General features: G+C 38.8%; 1 long non-coding RNA gene and 1 pseudogene across 1 annotated transcript; both read right to left on the reverse strand.

The window, feature by feature from the left end:
* Positions 1 to 3,129, reverse strand: LOC129136641 (uncharacterized). The gene is made up of 3 exons (XR_008538469.2): positions 3,042 to 3,129; positions 2,352 to 2,470; positions 1 to 437 (listed from the first exon to the last, which is right to left on the reverse strand). It is a non-coding gene; the product is annotated as an uncharacterized LOC129136641 (long non-coding RNA).
* A 7,061-nt stretch (positions 3,130 to 10,190) lies between these two features.
* LOC134807476 (large ribosomal subunit protein eL21-like) lies at positions 10,191 to 10,719 on the reverse strand (annotated as a pseudogene).
* Positions 10,720 to 21,216: the final 10,497 nt, after the last annotated feature.

The raw sequence follows: 21,216 nt of genomic DNA on the forward strand, positions 1-21,216 counted from the left end.
GACCTTTTCATCATCAACGAGGATTATTTTAATTCCCTTTTATAGGATTGTGTTCAGAGTGTTCCTCCCCAAAATGTTTTTTGAATACCAAATGAACGTAAAAAGGAATAGGGTTATAATGTTCTGTTTCTCATGTGGAACTCCCTTGTTCATGGCAGTTCAAATAGACTAATATTAGCTAATATTTGTATACATCCTACTGTGTGGCAGGCACTTTACCAAGGGTTTTGCATATATTATCTCAATCCTAGAAACATGCAGAATAGGTTTTCCTGTGAAGCTGGGGGTCAAGCAGAAGCTAGTCTGACTTAGACGCTCATATTCTTCCTCGTACACTGCAGTGGTTGCTGAGCCACTGTCAGGATAACACAAGAGGAGCACAGCGGCTGGAGAAGGCAGGCTGGCAGCTGGCATTTCTTCGGTATTACTACCACCTACTGGATGTTCAGAAAATAGCAGTATGCATGTGGCAGAAAGCATTCTGATAGGAATAAAAATGAAAGTGAATTTTAATTTCTTAAGATTTTCGGCCAGGCGCGGTGGCTCACGCCTGTAATCCTAGCAGTTTGGGAGGCCAAGGCGGGCAGATTGCCTGAGCTCAGGAGTTCGAGACCAACCTGGGCAACATGGCAAAACCCCATCACCACTAAAATACAGAAAATTAGCTGGGCATGGTGGTGCATGCCTGTATTCCTAGCAACTCCGAAGGCTGAGGCACGAAAATCACTTGAGCCTGGGAGGCAGAGGTTGCAGTGAGCTGAGATTGCACCACTGCACTCCACCCTGAGCAATAGAGTGAGACCCTGTCTCAAACAAAAAAAGATTTTGACTGCTTAGTATCTGTAAAAGTCTCCTTCTAGTGCATATAGCAAAAATGAAGATGTAATCTTTGATCATGTTGTTCAGTATTGAAACCTGGGAGGAGGATATAGTGAAAGGAGGGAGTACGGCAGACAGTTTGTTACGGCAAGTTCATTCAGCCAGCATACAGGTCCTGGTGGCCTTCTCTGTGCCAGTCACTGTGGTGGTTGGCTTGAGTAGTTGGCAGACAGGAAGGGATGTCAGTGCTTATTTGGGCCCTGTTATGAGACATTGGATTTACTCTGTCCTGTAGCCTGACAGTCCTGGGCCACGGTCACGTAGGGAAGCTGTGGAATCATGGTGGAGTGTCCAGACAGGGAGCATACCTCAAAGTCAGTGCCTAACTATGGCTAGGTCAGAACTCCATCTTCCTACATCAAGGACAGCCCCCTTCCTCATGTGTCACAAGGTCTTTCTAGGGACTTGTGGGGGAGTGTGTGGGCAGCATTTTTCCTCCCCTCAGTACTTCAGTGCATGAGACCTAGATTTAAGCTAAATATTGACTAAATTTTGAAGAGGAGGAGGTGTCACAAAAATGTATTTAGAAAGGAATGTGCAGAAAGGGCTGTTCTTCCTTGAGAGAGGGGTGTGTGTGTGTGCATGGACATGGTGGGCAATGCCGTTTGTGTGTAATATTCAGGTCTGCTTTACTGGCCTACAGAGATACCTGCTTCTCTTCTACTTCCCCTTCCTCTCAGTTTCCAACATCAGTGAGTCATTTTGATGTTTACTTTATGAGGCCTCTTTAAGTGGTAAAATACAGTGATTTTGTTTAGTCTCACTTGGATAATTGAATATGCATTTCTGTAACATCAGAGGAAAACTATATTTAACTATTAAGTCAACACAGACCCTGAATTATGATGAAGTAGCACACTTGCAATGGCAAAAAGCCAAGTTGACACCAAGAAGTGTCATAGTTTTGTGGTCATTGATTTGATTTCTCAAAGATTATACCATGTTTAGTTCTGTCTTTTCTACACTTTGTACCAAGCCTTTTGTGAGTGCTAAACATCTTTGAATTATCTGTGATGAGGTATTGCTCACTGGGCAGTTATTAGTTTATGAGGATGGTGAAAAGACCAAAGGAAAGGACTCACTCACAATTCTGTCCAACAATAAATAGAGTTGACTGAGATGGCAGTGTTTTTTTCCAGCTGAAGTTGCTACCTGGCTGGGTGTGGTGGCTCACGTCTGTAAGCCTAGCACTTTGGGAGGCTGAGGCAGGTGGATCACTTGAGGTCAGAAGTTCAAGACCAGCCTGGCCAACATAGTGAAAGCCCATCTCAACTAAACATACAAAAATTAGCTGGGTGTGGTGACACGCACCTGTAGTTTCATCTACTCGGGAGGCTGAGGAAGGAGAATCTCTTGAACCTGGGAGGTAGAGGTTGCAGTGAGCTGAGATCGCACCGCTGCAGTCTGGCCAACATAGTGAAACCCCGTCTCAATGAAATACACAAAAATTAGCTGGGTGTGGTGACACGCACCTGTAGTTTCACCTACTCGGGAGGCTGAGGAAGGAGAATCTCTTGAGCCTGGGAGGTGGAGGTTGTAGTGAGCTGAGATCACACCACTGCACTCTTAACCTGGGTGGCAGAGCGAGACTCTGTCTCAAAATAAAATGAAAAATGAAATGAAATAAAATAAAATAAAAAAATAAAAGTAAAATGTAAAATAAAATAATAAAATAAAGTTGCTATCAACCTTATTTTAACCCCAACATCCTACAATTCAAGACCCGGGGCAGTATTATCCATAGAGTCTGGCAGTAGTGGAAGCTCTGCATGGCTACAGACTTTATCATGTCCTCACCTCTGGCCCTGAACTAGCCAACAACCTCAAAGTGCCAGAGGGTTCCTGCCAAATACGTTTCCCTCCTGGCTTGTCAGAATGCCTGAAAATCCTGTCCTAGACTTCTTAGAGACACAAACATTTTAAACTTAGCCCAGGTATTACTATAATTTGAAAATAGTAACATATGAGCTAATTCGTCTATTAACAAAGACGATTTTATTTTATCAGTCCCATGCTTTGGAGAGGAGGATCCTGAAGGAAACTAAAAGCAGGCCTCGGGAGGCAAAAGCCAAGGTAGGGTTTAGGTTAAGTCAGAAGTGAAAAAGGATGATTTAACCGGGGAAATGAAGCATAAAGAAAGTAGGTATACATAGTCTTTTTACCTCCCACAGGCTCAGAGTTTTGCCTTGGTTGGGGCTGGAGAGGCTGAGATCCCAGGCTGATAAATTTGACATAGAGGTTTTCCTGAGTAGACTCAGTACTAGGTAATCATAACTTATGGCTCTGGTTATTGTTACCTCAGTGATAGATTGAGCTTAATGGAGGGTGGGGTTCAGTAGGATGTTGCAAGGCAGCTACCATGTGCCTTTAACTCCCACCGCAAACCAAATAGCAAAGCCATTTGAAGCCCGAAATTTGCTGGAAGGGCAGAAGCAAAAATAAAGAACCAGATTCAAATGAACTTCTATAACTACCATCAGGATATCCTCAAGGGCTCTAGCTTTAGAGGGTCATCTGTCCCATTGATGCTGGAAAACATAACCTGAGCCTCTTTCTTGTGTCACTAGAAGATACCAGTCTTTGTTGGGTCCCAGCAACACCTACCTAGGGGGTGTTTACACACACACACAAATCCAGCCATACTGTTCCCTGTCAGCTCTCCTGTGGGCAGCTGCCCAGGCTTCCCTGCTGTGGTTGTAGCCTCATCTCTAGGCTTCCTCTCCACCCCAGGCCTGCTTAACACCAGGCATGGACGCAGTCCCTTCCGTTAGCCTTCCAAACACAGCTGATACTAGAAGGCACAGTTTAACAATACTTTACCATATACTTGAAGATACCACTGGGGCCTTATGGGACACAAATGAACTTTAAAACCAGGCACCCCTGCTCCTGGAGTCCAGTGGCTGTGCTTCTTTGCAAAAGTGCCCCTCCTTAAGCCCAGAATTCTCCACCAGTTGGCCTAAGCCTGATAAAGTGAAAACCAGTTCTCATCCTCTAACGGTCTCTGCAGCGCTTCACTACGCACTTGGTGAAGACTGGGTCAGCATCTGAGTCTGAAGCCTGTGCATGTGGATTACTCCCTGCTTTCAGGACTTCCCTGACCTGAAAGAGTGAGTAAGCATTTACCTTAGATCTGCTTAACCAAAACAAACTTGTGTTTCCTAGAACAATGGGAGGATCTTCCCAAAGGAAAAAGAAAATCCAGGAAACACAGGAATAAAAAGAATGCTTCTGATTCCCCAAATGTTGGCTTTAATTTTGTTTTCTCATGTCTGTTGCAGTGGGTACCTGGAATTCGATTTTGTCCTTTTTTACTCACCTTACCACTTTTTCCATCCGAGAATGCTTGATTTGGATAATCAGAGTAAGTCAGTCAAAATGTTCAAATTGGGTATAAAGTCTCTCAGGTGAATATCAGCCCTTACAATCTGAAATGTTATCAAGTCAAGCTACACTGCATGTTTGCCATCTCACTTTTCATTACACTTGATTTGTCCTTGTATTTGACAAAGAAGCAGAACAAAGTTTTCACCAACCAACCACATGACAGCATTAACCACCAGAGGATTTTAAACCTAAGCCTGGTGGAAATTCAGAAGCAAGGAAAATCGTGTAAGGCAATGAGGCTCCTTAGAGAAATTTCAAAGATCTTGTTAATAGGTCAACTTAACTAACTGTAAATGACCTGAATTCAGGACTAAGATTTCCATAAATATAGTGATAAATGTTGATTTTAATTACATTACCTTTAACACTTGTTAGAAGGAAAGCAAAGAATCTCATTTTCATGTATAATTACTTTTCATAGATCTGATATGCTTTTTACTTAGCTTGGAGCAATGGGTCATTTTTTAAAGGACTACATTATTAGCTTTGATCTAATTTGCCTGGGCTGAGTTTAAAATGTTTGTGTTTCTGAGAAGTCTAAGACAGGATTTTCAGGCATGAGTGGCTCTGTGCTTTCCATTTTGGTACTTGGATGTGAAATTTTATACCTCTTATTCCCAAGAAGCTGTCATGTATAATAGGGTGGTACATTGTGAATTTCATGATGTATTCATTGGTCCACTACATTAAAACATAAAAACTGAACCTGAATTGTAGGAGTGGGGTCATATTATAAATTCATAAAAATTAAATTATTTTTATAAATCAAATAATGAATATTTAATATAATACTGGGCATTGGTGGTAAAACAGAAATTTTAAAAGCCATCATTGCTTAAAACCTGTAAGTGGGGTCATAAGGCTAATAAAAATGAAACAAGACAAATATGTGTTAAATGAATTAAGAATTAGGATAAAGGAGAGATTACTGTGGTCTAACATCAGCAAGAAGACTTCTTAGTGGGAGGTGATACTTAAAAAGTTTGGGGGGACTCCTAGGAAAAGATGGTGGATTAACCACATTTTTTCTTCTTACCTTTCCTCAGATTCTAGTAAAATAATAGTAAAGAATTACAAATGAATAAATCATAAACAGCAAAAAGAAGGGGAACTGCATTAGGAAACAAAAACTATTAATACATTTTAGAAAGATGAAGGTGGAGGGAGTTACAGAAAGGATTTGCATGAGGGAGCATGAGGAAAGTAGTATGGGCTAAATTATGTTCTCCTCAAATTCATATGCTGAAGTCCCACCCCCCAGTACCTCAGAATGTGACTACATTTGGAGATAGGATCTTTAAAGAGGTAATTAAGTTAAAGTGAGGTCATTAGGGTAGGCCCTAATACAATATGATTGCTGTCCCTATATGAAGGCGATTAGGACACAGGCACATAGGGAGGGAAGACCATGTGAAGACACAGGGAGAAGACAGCCATCTATCTGCAAGCCAAGGAGAGAGGCGTTTAGAAGAAACCAATGCTACTGGCACCTTGATCTTGGACTTCTAACCTCCAGAATTGTGAGAAAATAAATTTTTATTATTTAATCCATCCAGTCTGTGGTACTTTGTTATGGTAGCCCTAGCAACCGAGTACAGATGGTACTTACATTCTAGAACTCTTGAGAGGCTCTGGACTAGGGAACACTAGGTATAGTAAAGGGTGTATAGTCTGTTGGGTAAATATCAGCTGATATTTTGGGAAAATCTCAGTCATTGTTGCTTCAAATATTTCTTCTGTTCCGTTCTCTCTTTCTTGTATTCCCATTATATGCATGTTACATCTTTTGTAATTGTCCCACAGTTCTTGAATATCCTGTCTTTTTCATTCTTTTTTGTTTCTGCATTTCAGTTTGGATATTTTGTGTTCTGCATTTAGGCCTATGATCCATTTCAAGTTAGTTTTTGTAAAAAATTGCACTAGCTAATGCATTGGCTAGACCTTCCAGCATTATGCAGAATGAAGAATGGTGTGAATGAACATTCTGGCCTTGTACCTGATCTTAGGGAGAAAGCATTCATTCTTTTATCCTATGAAGTATAACTCTAGCTGTAGGTTTTTGTAAATATCCTTTATCAAGTTGAGGGAAGTTTCTTCTATTTCTTTTTCTTTTCCCTTTATTTCAAAAATAAATTTAGGAACAACTCTACCTTTTCTCTCCAGGAAAGTCCCCTCAATTTGTTACTCGGAGAGTTTTTATCAAGAATCTCTGTTGAATTTTTTCATAAGCTTTTTCTCTATCAATTGATATGACCATATTTCTTTGCATTAGCGCAATATGGTAGGTTATATTGATTGAATTTTAAATATTGAATTAGCCTTGCATCCCTGGAATAAATTCCATTGGGACATGGTGTATAATTCATTTTATATAATGCTGAATTCTATTTGCTAATACTTTGTGTCTGTGTTCATGAAGGATATTGTCTGGTTTTCTTTCTTTTTAAAATATTCTTTGTCTGGTTTTGGTATCAGGTTAGTATGATATTCAAAAATGAATTAAGAAACCTCTCCTCCTCTATTTTCTGGAAGAAATTATGTAGAATAGATGCTAATTCTTATTTAAAAAATAGGTCAAATTATCCAGTGAAACAGTCTGGGCCTACAGATTTATTTTTTAGGAGTTTTAAAATTATAAGTTAAATTTCCTTAATATTGTAGGCTATCCAGATTATCTATTTCATAATAGGAAATGTATGGTAATTTGTGTCTTTTGAGGTATTGATGTATTTCTTCTGAGTTGTCAAGTTTGTGTGTGTAGAGTTTCTTGCAGTACTCCCTTATCCTTTGATATCTGTAGAGTCTATATGATAGTCTCTGTTTTACTCCTGATATTGGTAATTTGTGTCTTTTCTTTTTCCTCTGTATAATTTCAGTTCTTTTAAATTTGTTGAGGTTTGTTTTATTTCCCAATTTATGTTCTGTCTTGGTATATGATTTGCAGATTCTTGAAAAATCTGTTGATTCTGCTGTTGTGGGGTGGAATAGTTTATAAATGCTAACCTGTTGGTTGGTGGTATTGAGTTTTCCTGTATCCTTGCGGATTTTCTGTTTAGTTGTTCTATCAGTTGTTGAGAGGGTATGGAAGCCTCCAGTTATAATTGTGGATTTCTCTTTGTCTTTTCAGTTATATCAGTTTTTGTTTCACATATTTTGCAGTTGTATTTTTGGGTGCATACACATTTAGAATTACTATGTCTTTTTAGTTGATTTATCCTATTGTCATTATGTAATGTCCCTCCTTGTTTTTGGTAATTTTCTTTGCTCTGAAGTCTACTTTATCTGATATTAATGTAGCCATCCTTGCTTTCCTTTGATTAATGTTTGCATGATATGTCTTTTTCCATTCTTTCACTTTCAATCCTTTTATATAATTATACTTGAAGCAAGTTTGTTATAGACAGCATATAGTTGGGTCATGTTTTGCAACCCAACATGCCATCTCTGTCTTTTAATTTGTTTTTAGACCATTTACATTAAACATAATTGTTATTTTAGAATGTATGTCTACCATTTTATTTTTTGTTTTCTGTTGTTTTCATTTTTTTTGCCTTCCTGTGTGTTACTGTAATATATTTTAGAATTCCACTTTGATTTATCTATATAGTTCTGAAAAAGTATATGTCTTAATTGTTTGGGTGCTGTAGGTATTACATTATATATACATTACTTATTGCAGTCTACTGTTGTTATTTACCAGTTCAAGTGAAGTATAGAAACCTTACCTTCCTTTTTGTTCTGTCATCCTCCTCTACTAGTTGTCTTAAATATTTCCTGTACATACATTTAGAACCACATAGGACAATGCCGTGATTTTTGCTTCAACCTTCAAACATAATTTAGAAAACTCAAGAAGAAAAGAAAAACCTGTTGTATTTGTTCATAGTTTTTGCTTACTGTGTTCTTTCTTCCTAATGTTTCAAGTCCCTCTTTTTATTATTTTCTTTCTGTTTAGAGAACTTCCTTTACCCATTTTTTTGGGTAGTTTTGCTGGTGAAAAATTATCTTAAGTTTTCTTTCGTCTGGTAATTTCTTAATATTTGTATATTAATAATTCCTAAAGGTATTTTTACTGGACATAGAATTCTTGGTTGGCAGTTGTTTTGTTCTGGTTTGATTTTCTGAGACGGAGTCTTGCTGTATCACCCAGGCTGGAGTGCTGTGGTGTGACTTTGGCTAACTGCAACCTCTGCCTCCTGGGTTCAAGGGATTCTCCTGCCTCAGCCTCCCGAGTAGTTGGGATTACAGGCATGCACCACCATGCCTGGCTAATTTTTTTCTTGTATTTTTAGTAGAGACAGGGTTTCACCATGTTGGCCAGGCTGGTCTTGAACTCCTGACCTCAAGTGATCCACCCACCTCAGCCTCCCAAAGTACTGGGATTACAGGCATGAGCCACTGTTGGTTGGTTGACAGTTGTTTTCTTTCAACACTGTAAAATATCATGCCACTTCTTTCTTCCCTACATGGTTTCTGATGAAAAATCTGTTTTTTTTAATTATATAGGTAAGTTGTCATTTTTCTCTGGCGGCTTTCAATATTTTAAAATTTGTATTTAGTTTTCAGAAGCTGGCATGGATTTCTTTCAGTTGATTATGTTTGGAGTTTGCCCAGCTTCTTGAATTTATAGGACTTTGTCTCCTGGCAAATTTGGGAAATTTTCAGCCATGACTTCTTTGAGTGCTTTTTCAGTCTTACTGCCTTTTTCCTCTCCTTCTGAAACTTTGATTACAGGAATGTTATTTTTTAAATAGTCCCACAGGTCCTTGAAACACTGTTCATTTTATTTCAGTCTATTTTCTCTGTATTTTTCAGATTGACTAATTTTTATTGTTTTTTCTCTCAATTCATGATTTCTTTCCTGTGTTTCTTCCTCTTACTATTGAACCCATCCACTGAGACTTTTATTTCCATTATTTTATTTTTGAATTTTAAAATTTTTCATTTAGTTCTTTATATCTTCTATTTTCTATATTTTGTTTGTTTCAAGCAGGCTTGTAATTGCTTGTTGAAGCATTTTTATTGTGGCTGCTTTATTATTTATTTTTGAAAGAAGAAAAATTTATTTTATTTTAAATTTTTAAAATTTTTATTTTTATTTATTTATTTTCTCTGGTATTTGGCCTTTCCCCCCCATAGGTTATTGGAGTACAGGTGGTATTTGGTTACATGAGTATGTTCTTTAGTGTTTATTTGCGAGATTTTGGTGTACCCATCACCCAAGCAGTATACACTGCATCCTATTTGTAGTCTTTTATCCCTCACCTCTCCTACCCTTCCTTCTAAGTCCCCAAAGTCCACTGTATCATTCTTATATGCCTTTATGTCCTCATAGCGTAGCTCCCATATAGCAGTGAGAACATACGATATTTGGTTTTCCATTCCTGAGTTACTTCACTTAGAATGATAGTCTCCAGTCTCATCCAGGTTACTGCAAATGCTGTTAATTTATTCCTTTTTATGGCTGAGTAGTATTCCATTGTATATATGTACCACAGTTTCTTTAATTACTCATTGCTTGATGGGCATTTGGGTTGGTTCCAAGATTTTGCAGTTGCAAATTGTGCTGCTGTAAACATGCTTGTGCAAGTATCTCTTTTGTATAATGACTTCTTTTCCTCTGGGTAGATATCCAGTAGTAGGATTGCTGGATCAAATGGTAGTTCTACTTTTAGTTTTTCAAGGAATCTCCACACTGTTTTCCATAGTGGTTGTACTAGTTTACATTCCCACCAACAGTGTAGAAGTTTTTCTGATCACTGCACCCATGCCAACATCTACTGTTTTTTTGATTTTTTTATTATGGCCATTCTTGCAGGAGTAAGGTGGTATCACATTATGGTTTTAATTTGCATTTCCCTGATCATTAATGATGTTGAGCATTTTTTCATATGTTTCTTGGCCATTTGTATATTTTCTTTTTTTTTTTGTAGCCCAGAGGTCCTTTATTTTTTTTTTTAACACCTATTATGCCATGAATTCATAGGGAATAGGTTCCAGCAGCTCAGGCTCCTTCCCATTGGTTCTCACAAAGTGTGCTTCTCTGGGTGGAGCAGGCTGGCGCTTTAGTTGAACCCAGGTACCTTTCTCTTTGGCTTCTTTCTTTTTCTGATCATTTTCCTTCACACGTTTCAGGAAGCTATCTCGGCTCTTAGAGTGCTTAATGTGCTCAATACGCACATTAATTCTCTTGGCAAGAATCTTGCCCTTGTTTGTTTACAACAATGCCAACAGCATGCTGGGTAACACTGTAGACTCTTCCAGTTTTGCCATGGTAACACTTGTGGGGCATTCCTTTTTGAACAGTACCCATTCCCTTGATGTCTACAATATCACCTTTCTTATAGATTCGCATATATGTGGCCAAAGGAACAACTCCATGTTTTCTAAAAGGCCTAGAGAACATATATCAGGTGCCTCTCCTCTTTCCCTTTGTGTTCGTCATTTTGGCGAATTACTAGAAGATGGCGGTTCTGGCCGAAAGGCGTATATTTTCTTTTGAGAATTGTCTATTCATGTTTTTAGCCCACTTTTTGATGGGATCGTTTGTTTTTTTTCTTACTGATTTGTTTGAGTTTATTACAGATTCTGGATATTAGTCCTTTGTCAGATGTATAGATTGTGAAGATTTTCTCCCACTCTGTGGGTTGTCTGTTTACTCTGCTGACTGTTCCTTTTGCTGTGTAAAAGCTCTTTAATTTAATTAAGTCCCAACTATTTATCTTTCTTTTTATTGCATTTGCTTTTGGGTTCTTGGTCATGAAATCCTGGCCTAGGCCAACGTCTACAACAAGGGTTTTTCCAGCATTATCTTCTAGAACTTTCTTAGTTTCATGTCTTAGATTTAAGCCCTTAATCCATCTTGAGTTGATTTTTGTATAAGGTGAGAGATGAGGATCCAGTTTCATTCTCTTACATGTGGCTAACCAATTATCTCAGCACCATTTGTTGAAAAGGGGATCCTTTCCCCACTTTATGTTTTTGTTTGTTTTGTTGAAGATTAGTTGGCTGTAAGTATTTGGGTTTATTTCCAGGTTCTCTATTTTGTTCCATTGGTCTATGTGCCTATTTTTATATCAGTACCATGCTGTTTTGGTGACTACGGCCTTAGAGTATAGTTTGAAATCAGGTAGTGTGATGCCTCCAGATTTGTTCTTTTTGCTTAGTCTTGCTTTGGCTATGTACACTCTTTTTTGGTTCCATATGAATTTTAGGATTGTTTTTTTCTAATTCTGTGAAGAATGATGGTGGTATTTTGGTGGGGATTGTGTTGAATTTGAAGATTGCTTTTGGCAGTCCCCACCAAAATACCACCATCATTCTTCACAGATTCTACCCATTGATTCTTCATTGATTCTACCCATCCATGAGCATGGGATGTGTTTCTATTTGTTTGTGTCGTCTATGATTTCTTTGAGCAGTGTTTTGTAGTTTTCCTTGTAGAGGTCTTTCGCCTCCTTTCTTAGGTATATTTGTAAGTATTTTATTTTATTTTTTTGTTGCAGCTATTGTAAAAGGGGTTGATTTGATTCTGTGCTTGGTTTGATTGATTCTTGATTTGATTCTCTGCTTGGTTGCTGTTGGTGTATAGAAGAACTACTGATGTATGTACATTAATCTTGTATCTGAAAGCTTTTCTGAATTATTTTATCAGTTATAGGAGCTTTCTGGAGGAGTCTTTAGGGTTTTCAAGGTAAACGATCATATTGTCAGCAAACAGTGACAGTTTGACTTCCTCTTTACCGATTTGGATGCCCTTTATTTTTTCCTCTTGTCTGATTGCTGTGGCTAGGACTTCCAGGACCATGTTGAAGAGGAGTGGTGAGAATGGGCATCCTGGTCTTGTTCCAGTTCTCAGAGGGAATGCTTTCAGTTTTTCCCATTCAGTATTATGTTGGCTGTGGGTTTGTCATAGATGGCTTTTATTACACTGAGGTATGTCCCTTGTATGCCAGTTTTGCTGAGAGTTTTAATCATAAAGCAATGCTGGATTTTGGCAAATGCTTTTTCTGCATCTATTGAGATGATCATGTGATTTTTGTTTTTAATTCTGTTTATGCAGTATATCACATTTATTGACGTGTGTATGTTAAACCATCCCTGCATCCCTGGTATGAAACCCACTTGATCATGGTGGATTATCTTTCTGATATGTTGTTGGATTCAGTTGGCTAGTATTTTATTAAGGATTTTAGCATCTGTGTTCATCAGAGATATTGGTCTATGGTTTTCTTTGTTGCTTACGTCCTTTCCTGGTGTTGGTATTAGGGTGATGCTGGCTTCATAGAATGGGTTCCCTCTTTCTCTATGTTGTGGAATAGTGTCAAAAGAATTGGTCCCAATTCTTCTTTGAATGCTGGTAGAATTCTGCTGTGAATCCATCTGGTCCTGGACTTCTTTTTGTTGGTAATTTTTGAATTACCAACTGCTTGTTATTGGTCTGTTTAGGGTATCTAATTCTTCCTGATTTAAGCTAGGAGGGTTGTATTTTTCCAGGAATTTATCCATCTCTTCTAGGTTTTCTAGTTTATGTGCATAAAGGTGTTCATAGTAGCCTTGAATTATCTTTTGTATTTCAGTGGTATCAGTTGTAATAGCTCTCGTTTCATTTCTTAATGAGGTTATTTGGATTTTCTCTCTTCTTTTCTTGGTTAATCTTGGTAATGGTCTATCAATTTTATTTATTTTTTCAAAGAACCAGCTTTTTGTTTCATTTATCTTTTGTACTTTTTGTTTGTTTGTTTCGATTTCATTTAGTTCTGCTCTGATCTTGGTTGTTTTCTTTCTTCTACTGGGTTTGGGTTTGGTTTGTTCTTGTTTCTCTAATTCTTTGAGGTGGGACCTTAGAATGTCAGTTTGTGTTCTTTCAGACTTTCTGATGTAGGTATGAACTTCAGGGGCTATGAACTTTCCTCTTAGCATTGCCTTTACTGTATCCCAGAGGTTTCGATAGGTTGTGCTGCTATTGTTGTTCAGTTAGAAGAAGTTTTTAATTTCCACCTTGATTTTGTTTTTGACCCAATGCTCATTCAGGAGCAGGCTGTTTAATTTCCATGTATTTGCATGGTTTCAAGGGTTCCTTTTGGAGTTGATTTCTAGTTTTATTCCACTGTCATTTGAGAGAGTGCTTCATATAATTTCAATTTTCTTGAATTTATTGAGGCTTGTTTTATGACCTATCATATAGTCTATCTTGGAGAAAGTTCCATGCGCTGTTGAGTAGAATGTGTATTCTGTGGTTGTTGGAAGAAATGTTCTGTATATATCTGTTAAGTTCATTTGTTCCAAGGTATAGTTTAAATCCATTGTTTCTTTGTAGACTTTCTGTCTTGATGACCTGCTGTCAGTGGAGTATCGAAGTCCCCCACTATTATTGTGTTGCTGTCTGTCTCATTTTTTAGGTCTATTAGTAATTGTTTTATAAATTTGTGAGCTCCAGTGTTAGGTGCCTATATGTTTAGGATTGTGATATTTTCCTGTTGGACAAGGCCTTTTACCATTATGTAATGTTCCTCTTTGTCTCTTTTAACTGCTGTTTCTTTAAAGTGTGTTTTGTCTGATATAAGAATGGCTACCCCTGCTTGCTTTTGGTATCCACTTGCATGAAATGCCTTTTTCCACCCCTTTAAGCTTATGTGAGTGTTTACGTGTTAGATGAGTCTCCTGAAGGCAGCAGATGGTTGGTGAGTTCTTATCCATTCTGCAGTTCTTTATCTTTGAAGTGGGACATTTAGGCCATTTACAGTCAATGTTAGTATTGAGATGTGAGGTACCATTGCATTCATAGTGCTATTTGTTGCCTATGTACCATGGTTTTTTTGTTTTTTATTTTTGCTTTTTAAACTGTATTTTGTTTTGTAGGTCCTGTGTGATTTATGCTTTAAAGAGGTTCTGTTTTGATGTGTTTCCAGGATTTGTTCCAAGATTTAGTGCTCCTTTTAGCAGTTCTTACAGTGGTGGCTTGGTACTGGCAAATTCTTTCAGCATTTGTCTGAAAAAGATTGTATCTTTCCTTCGTATATGATGATTAGTTTTGCTGGATACAAAATTCTTGGTTGATAATTGTTTTGTTTGAGGAGGCCGAAAATAGGGCTCCAATCCCATCTAGTTTGTAAGGTTTCTCCTGAGAAATCTGCTGTTAATCTGATAGGTTTTCCTTTATAGGTTGCCTGGTGCTTTTGTCTCACAGCTTTTAAGATTCTTTCCTTCATCTTAACTTTAGATAACTTGATGACAATGTGCCTAGGCGATGATCTTTTTGTGATGAATTTCCCAGGTGTTCTTTTTGCTTCTTGTATTTGGATGTCTAGGTCTCTAGCAAGGCTGGGAAAATTTTCCTTGATTATTCCCCCAAATAGATTTTCCAAACTTTTAGACTTCTCTTCTTCCTCAGGAACACCGATTATTCTTAGATGTGGTCATTTAACATAATCCCATACTTCTTGGAGGCTTTGTTCATATTTTCTTACTCTTTGTGCGTGTGTGTGTGTATGTGTATTTATTGGATTGGGTTAATTCGAAGACCTTGTCTTTGAGCTCTGAATTTCTTTCTTCTACTTGTTCAATTTTATTGCTGAGACTTTCCAGAGCATTTTGCATTTCTGTAAGTGTGTCCAATGTTTCCTGACATTTTGATTGTTTTTTTTCGTTAATCTATCTATTTCCTTGAATATTTCTCCCTTCACTTCTTGTATCTTTTGGATTTCCTTGCATTGGCTTTGCCTTTTTCTGGTGCCCCCCTGATTAGCTTAATAACTAACCTCCTGAATTCTTTTTCAGGTAAATCAGGGATTTCTTTCTGCTGTGTTAAAGAGCCTTGTTTTTTCATATTACCAGAGTTGGTTTTCTGTCCTTCTCATTCGGGTAGGCTGTCAGAGGGAAAATCTAGGGATGAAGGCTGTTGTTCAGATTCTTTTGTCCCATGGGGTGTTCCCTTGATGTAGTACTCTCCTTCTTTTCCTATAGATATGGCTTCCTGTAAGCTGAGCTGCAGTGATTGGTATCTCTCTCTGGGTCTAGCCACACAGCAAGCCTACCTGGCTCTGGGTTGGTACTGGGGGTTGTCTGCACAGAGTCCTGTGATGTGAACCATCTATGGGTCTCTCAGCTGTGGGAGGCGGCAGGGGGTTGAAATGGACTCTGTGAGGGTTCTTTAGCTTTGGTGGTTTAATGTTCTATTTTTGTGCTGGTTCGCTTCCTGCCAGTAGGTGGCGCTTTCCAGAGAGCATCAGCTGTGGTAGTATGGAGAGGAACCAGCAGTGAGCGGGGCCCTAGAACTCCCAAGAGTATATGTCCTTTGTCTTCAGCTACCTGGGTGGATAGGGAAGGACCATCAGGTGGGGATGGGGCTAGGAGTGTCTGAGCTCAGACTCTCCTTAGGGGGGTCTTGCTGCTGCTGCTGTGGGGGCTGGGGGTGAAGCCATCAGGTCAATGGAGTTGTGAACCTAGGAGTATTATAGCCCCTCTGCTGAGTCATGCAGGTTGTCATGGAAGTGGGAGAAAGCCAGCAGTCACAGGCGTCACCCAGCTCATGCAATCTGAAGGGCTGGTCTCACTCCCACCATGCTCCCCCAGTAGTCCCTAGTCTGTTTCCAGGCAGTGGCTGAGGTGAGCAGGGCATGAGAACTTGCCTCAGGCTCCCCGCCTCCCAGCTGCAAAAGAACAGGGCTTTGGTTCTTTCCCCGCCTGTGGAGTCTGCCCACCGGATTCGCCCCCTAGCCCGAGTTTTGGCCAGGAGGCTTCTCACCCGGTTCAAATTGTTACAAAGTCCAGATGGAGACTTCCTTCTCCCTGTGGCGTCTTCCCCCATGCCTCTGGTGCCTCCAGGAGGGTCCCTGTGGTGCCAGGCAGGAGTGGCTGCTTGGGGACCCAGTGAGCTCCCAGGGCCTTTCCCGCTGTTTCTTCTACCCATGTATTTTGCTTGGCTCTCTAAATTGACTCAGCTCCAGGTAAGGTTGGAAACTTCTCTTGAGTATGACTTTCATTTTCCCCAGTGCGGGTGAGTGTTCAGGAGTGGAGGGTCTCCCTTTCCCACTTCCACAGTTTGAGCACTCACAGTATTTGGGGTGTCTCCTGAGTCCTGCAGGAGCAGTCCGCTTCCTTCAGAGGGTCTGTGGGTTCTCTCGGGATTCCTGGTTTGTTCTCGCAGTCATTCTGGAGCTAAAATGTGCGATGTGAGCCTCTGTATGCTGCTCTGTCCGAGTCAGAGCTGCAATCTAGTCCTGCCTTCTGTCCACCATAATGATCAACAAGTTCTAACTTTTTTTAATTTTTAAAATTTTATTTTAATTTCAGGGATACGTATACAGGTTTGTTATATAGGTAAACTCGTGTCACAGGGGTTTGGTGTACAGATTTTGTCACCCAGATGTACTAAGCATAGTACCCAATAGTAATTTTTTCTGATCCTCTCCCTTCTCCCAGTTTCCACCCTCAAGTAGGTCCCTGTGTTTTCCTCTTCATGTCCATGTGTTCTCATTATTTAGCTCCCACTTATAAGTGAGAACATGCAGTATTTTGTTTTCTGTTCCTGCATTAGTTTGTTAAGAATAATGGCCTCCAGCTCCTATCCATGTTCCTGCAAAGGACATGACCTCATTCCTTTTTATGGCTGCATAGTATTCCATGGTTTATATGTATTATATTGTGGCTGCTTTAAAATATTTGTCACATCATTCTGACATCTGTCATTTTGGGGTTGGCATCTAGTAATTGTCTTTTTTTCCTATTCAGTTCAAAAGTTTTCTATTTATGTGACAAGTGATTTTTAAAAGTTGAAACCTGCACATTTTCATATTCTATATGAGATTCTAGATCTTATTTCAACCTTATTTTTAAAACCTATTTTAATTTGACACTTCCCTGGCAGATGAAGAGGAGGGGACACCACTGTGTGAGTGCCAGGTAAAGATAAATGTCCAGGTTCCCCACTGAGCCTCCATTGACACATTGGGGCTAGGGGTGGGAACCCTTCATTACTGATGGGTAGAGATGAGATTTTTGTTTCCTTGTGTGGTTTCCACTGGCACTGCAGTAGTAGTGGTCTCATTATTGCTGAATGGTGGTGCAAGTCCTTACTCTCCATTAGTCCTCCTCAGACACCACCCCATCTGGGAGAAGGATGGGCACCTCATTACTGCCGGGTGGAGGTAGAAGTCCAGGTGCCTCATGTGGTCTCCATTGATGCCACTGGGGGAAGGTGCTTGTTACTGGCCAGTGAGGATACAGTTCCTGCTTCCTTACTTGGCCTTGTCTTACAGCAGCCCCCTTGGGCATTGGAGCTCCTCATTAGAGCTTTGTGAGAGTGAAAGCCCATGTTTCCTACTTAACTTTTGCTGGTGTGTCTAAGAGTGTGGCCACAGATTTTCCTGTGATGTTAGCCTGGAGTGGAACATTCATTATCTAAAAGTCTGTCTTGGCCAGGTGTGGTGGATCACACCTGTAATCCCAGCACTTTGGAAGGACAAGGCGGGTGGATCACCTGATGTCAGGAGTTTGAGACCAGCCTGGCCAACATGGTGCAACCCCATCTCTACTAAAATACAAAAATTAGCTGGGCATGGTGGCAGGCGCCTGTAATCCCAGCTACTTAGCAGGCTGAGGCAGGAGAATCACTTGAACCCAGGAGGCGGAGGTTGCAGTGAGTGAGATCCTGCCATTGCATGTCAGCCTGGGTGACGAGCAAAACTCCATCTCAAAAATAAATAAATTAAATAAAAATAAAAGCCTATCTTGCTTGTCTGGTGCCTTCCTGATTATTTGGCTAGAGAGAGCAGGCTTTGGGGGACTTCTTTTGGTTTATGCCCATTGATGTTTCCAGGTCGTTGGCTTCTTCAGCTCTGTTTGGGATACTTGAGTCAAAAAGGAAGCCCAAGGAATTCACACTATGTTTCTTTGTGTCCCACATATATGTGTAAATATATACATATGTGTAAATATACACATATGTATATATTTACACATATGTGTAAATATACACGTGTGTATATACACACATGTGTAAATATATACGTGTGTATATACACATATGTGTATATATACATATACACATATACATATATTTACACATATATATGTATATATACGTATATTTACAAATATGTGTATGTGTATATATACATATACGTATATTTACAAATATGTGTATGTGTATATATACATATACGTATATTTACAAATATGTGTATGTGTATATATACATATACGTATATTTACACATATATGTGTATGTGTACATATACGTATTTACACGTGTATGTGTATATACATATACGTATATTTACACATATGTGTGTATATACATATACGTATATTTACACGTGTGTATATACATATACGTATATTTACACATGTGTATGTGTATATACATATACGTATATTTACACATATGTGCATGTATATACATATATGTATATTTACACATGTGTATGTGTATATACATGTAGGTATATATGTGTATATATACATGTATGTATATACATATATGTGTATATACATATGTGTATATTTACATATATGTGTATATATACATATGTATATATACACATATATTTACACATACATATATACACATATATAGTGTATTTACACATACATATATAGTGTATATATATACAGTATATGTATATATACACTATATACACTATGTATATACACATATATGTGTAAATATATACATATATGTATATATACACGTGTGCAAATATATACATATATGTATATATACATATGTGTGTATATATACGTGTGTGTATATATATATATATATATATATATACTATATATATATATATATATAGTCCAGTGTTTTTAGCTGTACTTAGGAGGAATAGGGAAGTACATCTACCACTAATAGTTTTAAAATATTTTCTGTACTTTCAAGCTTAATCTCACCTAGAAGCTTGAGTCAAAAACTCTGTGCTATGATGTGAACATTTGTGTCCTCTCAGAGTCATTTGTTGAAAACCTAATTACCAAGGTGATGGTATTAGGAGGTAAGCTTTGGGAGATAATTGGGTCATTGAGATGGTTTGGATATGTGTCCCCACCCAAATCTCATATTGAAATGTAATCTCCAGTGTTGGAGGTGGAGCCTAGTGGGAGGTGACTGGATCACGGGGGCAGATTTCTCAGGAATGGCTTAGCACCATCCCCCTTGGTGGTGTCCTCACCATAGCAAGTGAGTGCTCATGAGATCTGGCACTCTCTCTTGCTCTTGCTTTCTCCATGTGACGTGCCTGCTCCCCCTTTGCCTTCTGCCATGACTGGAAGCTTCCTGAGGCCTCCCAAGAAGCAGAAGCCACTAACCCCTGCACAGCCTGCAGCACTATGAGCCAATTAAACCTCCTTCCTTTATAAGTTACCCAGTCTCAGGTGTTCCTTTATAGCAATGTGAGATCAGACTAACACAGTCGTGATGGCAGAAGCCTTGTGAATAGGAGGAGTCCCCTTAAAGAGGCCCTGGAGAGCTGTCTTGTCCCACCATATGAAGAAGCAGCAAGAAGGCACTATCTATGAGGAAATGGACTCTTACTGGACACTGAATCTGCCAGTACCTTAATCTTGGACTTCCCTGCCTCCAGAACTGTGAGAATAAATTTCTGTTGTTTATAAGCCACCCAGTTTATGGTAATTGCTAGAGAAGCCTGAATAGACTAAGACACCCTCCATTGTCCTTGATTCCTTACTTCCCTTCACTCTCCATTGGTAAGTCATCATGCTTTTCTCTCTGTAACATATTCAGTTGCTCTCCTCTCAGTATTCACTTCTATCAGCCTGTGTCAAGTAAACATCATCTTGGACTACTGTAGGATCTTCCTAGCTGGTCTCTCTGCTTCAATTTTTGCCTCCATAATCCATTCTCTAAACAATCGTTAAACTTTTAAAAACATAAATTAGTTCGTGTCACTACTCTGATTAAGAACCTCTATATAGTTTTCCACTGTACTTTGAATGATATGTGAATCCTTTACCATGGCCTATTAAGTCCCCAACATGATCTATCCCCCATCTACTTCTGCAACTGCATCTCTTCTACACTTCCCTTAAGTTGAAAACGCTCCCATCACATTTGCCTCATTCTTTCTTGAGTACCCCAATCTTGTACCTGCCACAGGGACTTTGCACTTGCTGTTGCAGAGCCCAGCATGCTTTTCTGTCATTTGATCACAGGGTTACTTTTCGTCATGTGGATTAAACATCCACTTAAACATTACCTCCTCTGAGAAGCCTTCCTTGACACTTTCTTTACTCAAGTAACTTTCATTATCAGTACTCTTCTGAATTTTCTTCAAAGCCTTTATCTCTAATATTTTCTGGCATATTTATTTGTTTAGCCATTAGCTGTTTTATCCCTCTGAGATGTGAACTTCATGAGATCAAGGTCATTCCTGTGTTGTTGATGAGGATGTGCTAAAGAAAATGTCTAAATAATTTTACTGAATAGATAAATTTAATCATCTCCTTGTGAGCTAATTACAAGAGTCAATCCTGGGTACAAGATAGTATTTTACATTTGCTACGTGATTGAGTCTGGACACTAATATTTTGTTGTAGATATCTTTGTCATCTTTTAAAGAGGAGGAAACTGCAACTTGGAGACATTCAGTACTTGTCCTAAAGCTAATGAATTCAATTCTACCAACATTTACTAAGGACACACATATGCAGGCACAATGCATGACACCAGGAATACAAACTTAAATAAAGCAGGGTTCTTACCCTCCAAATTACTCACCATCTACTGCGGGAAAGAGAGCACAAACCATTAACTGTACTACAATATGATTTGTGAATAAACTCTGGTAAGCCTTATTCCAAAGGTAGGAATGAAATACTAAGAAGTAAGGAGTTATGTGACTAATTTTGCTGGACAATTGCATGAATATTTGAAATGTTTTACAGAGAAGGTGACATTTGAGCTAGGCCTTCAAAGATGAATAGAATTTTTTT

This window comes from Pan troglodytes, chromosome 10, assembly GCF_028858775.2.
Source record: "Pan troglodytes isolate AG18354 chromosome 10, NHGRI_mPanTro3-v2.0_pri, whole genome shotgun sequence".
Taxonomy (NCBI): domain Eukaryota; kingdom Metazoa; phylum Chordata; class Mammalia; order Primates; family Hominidae; genus Pan; species Pan troglodytes.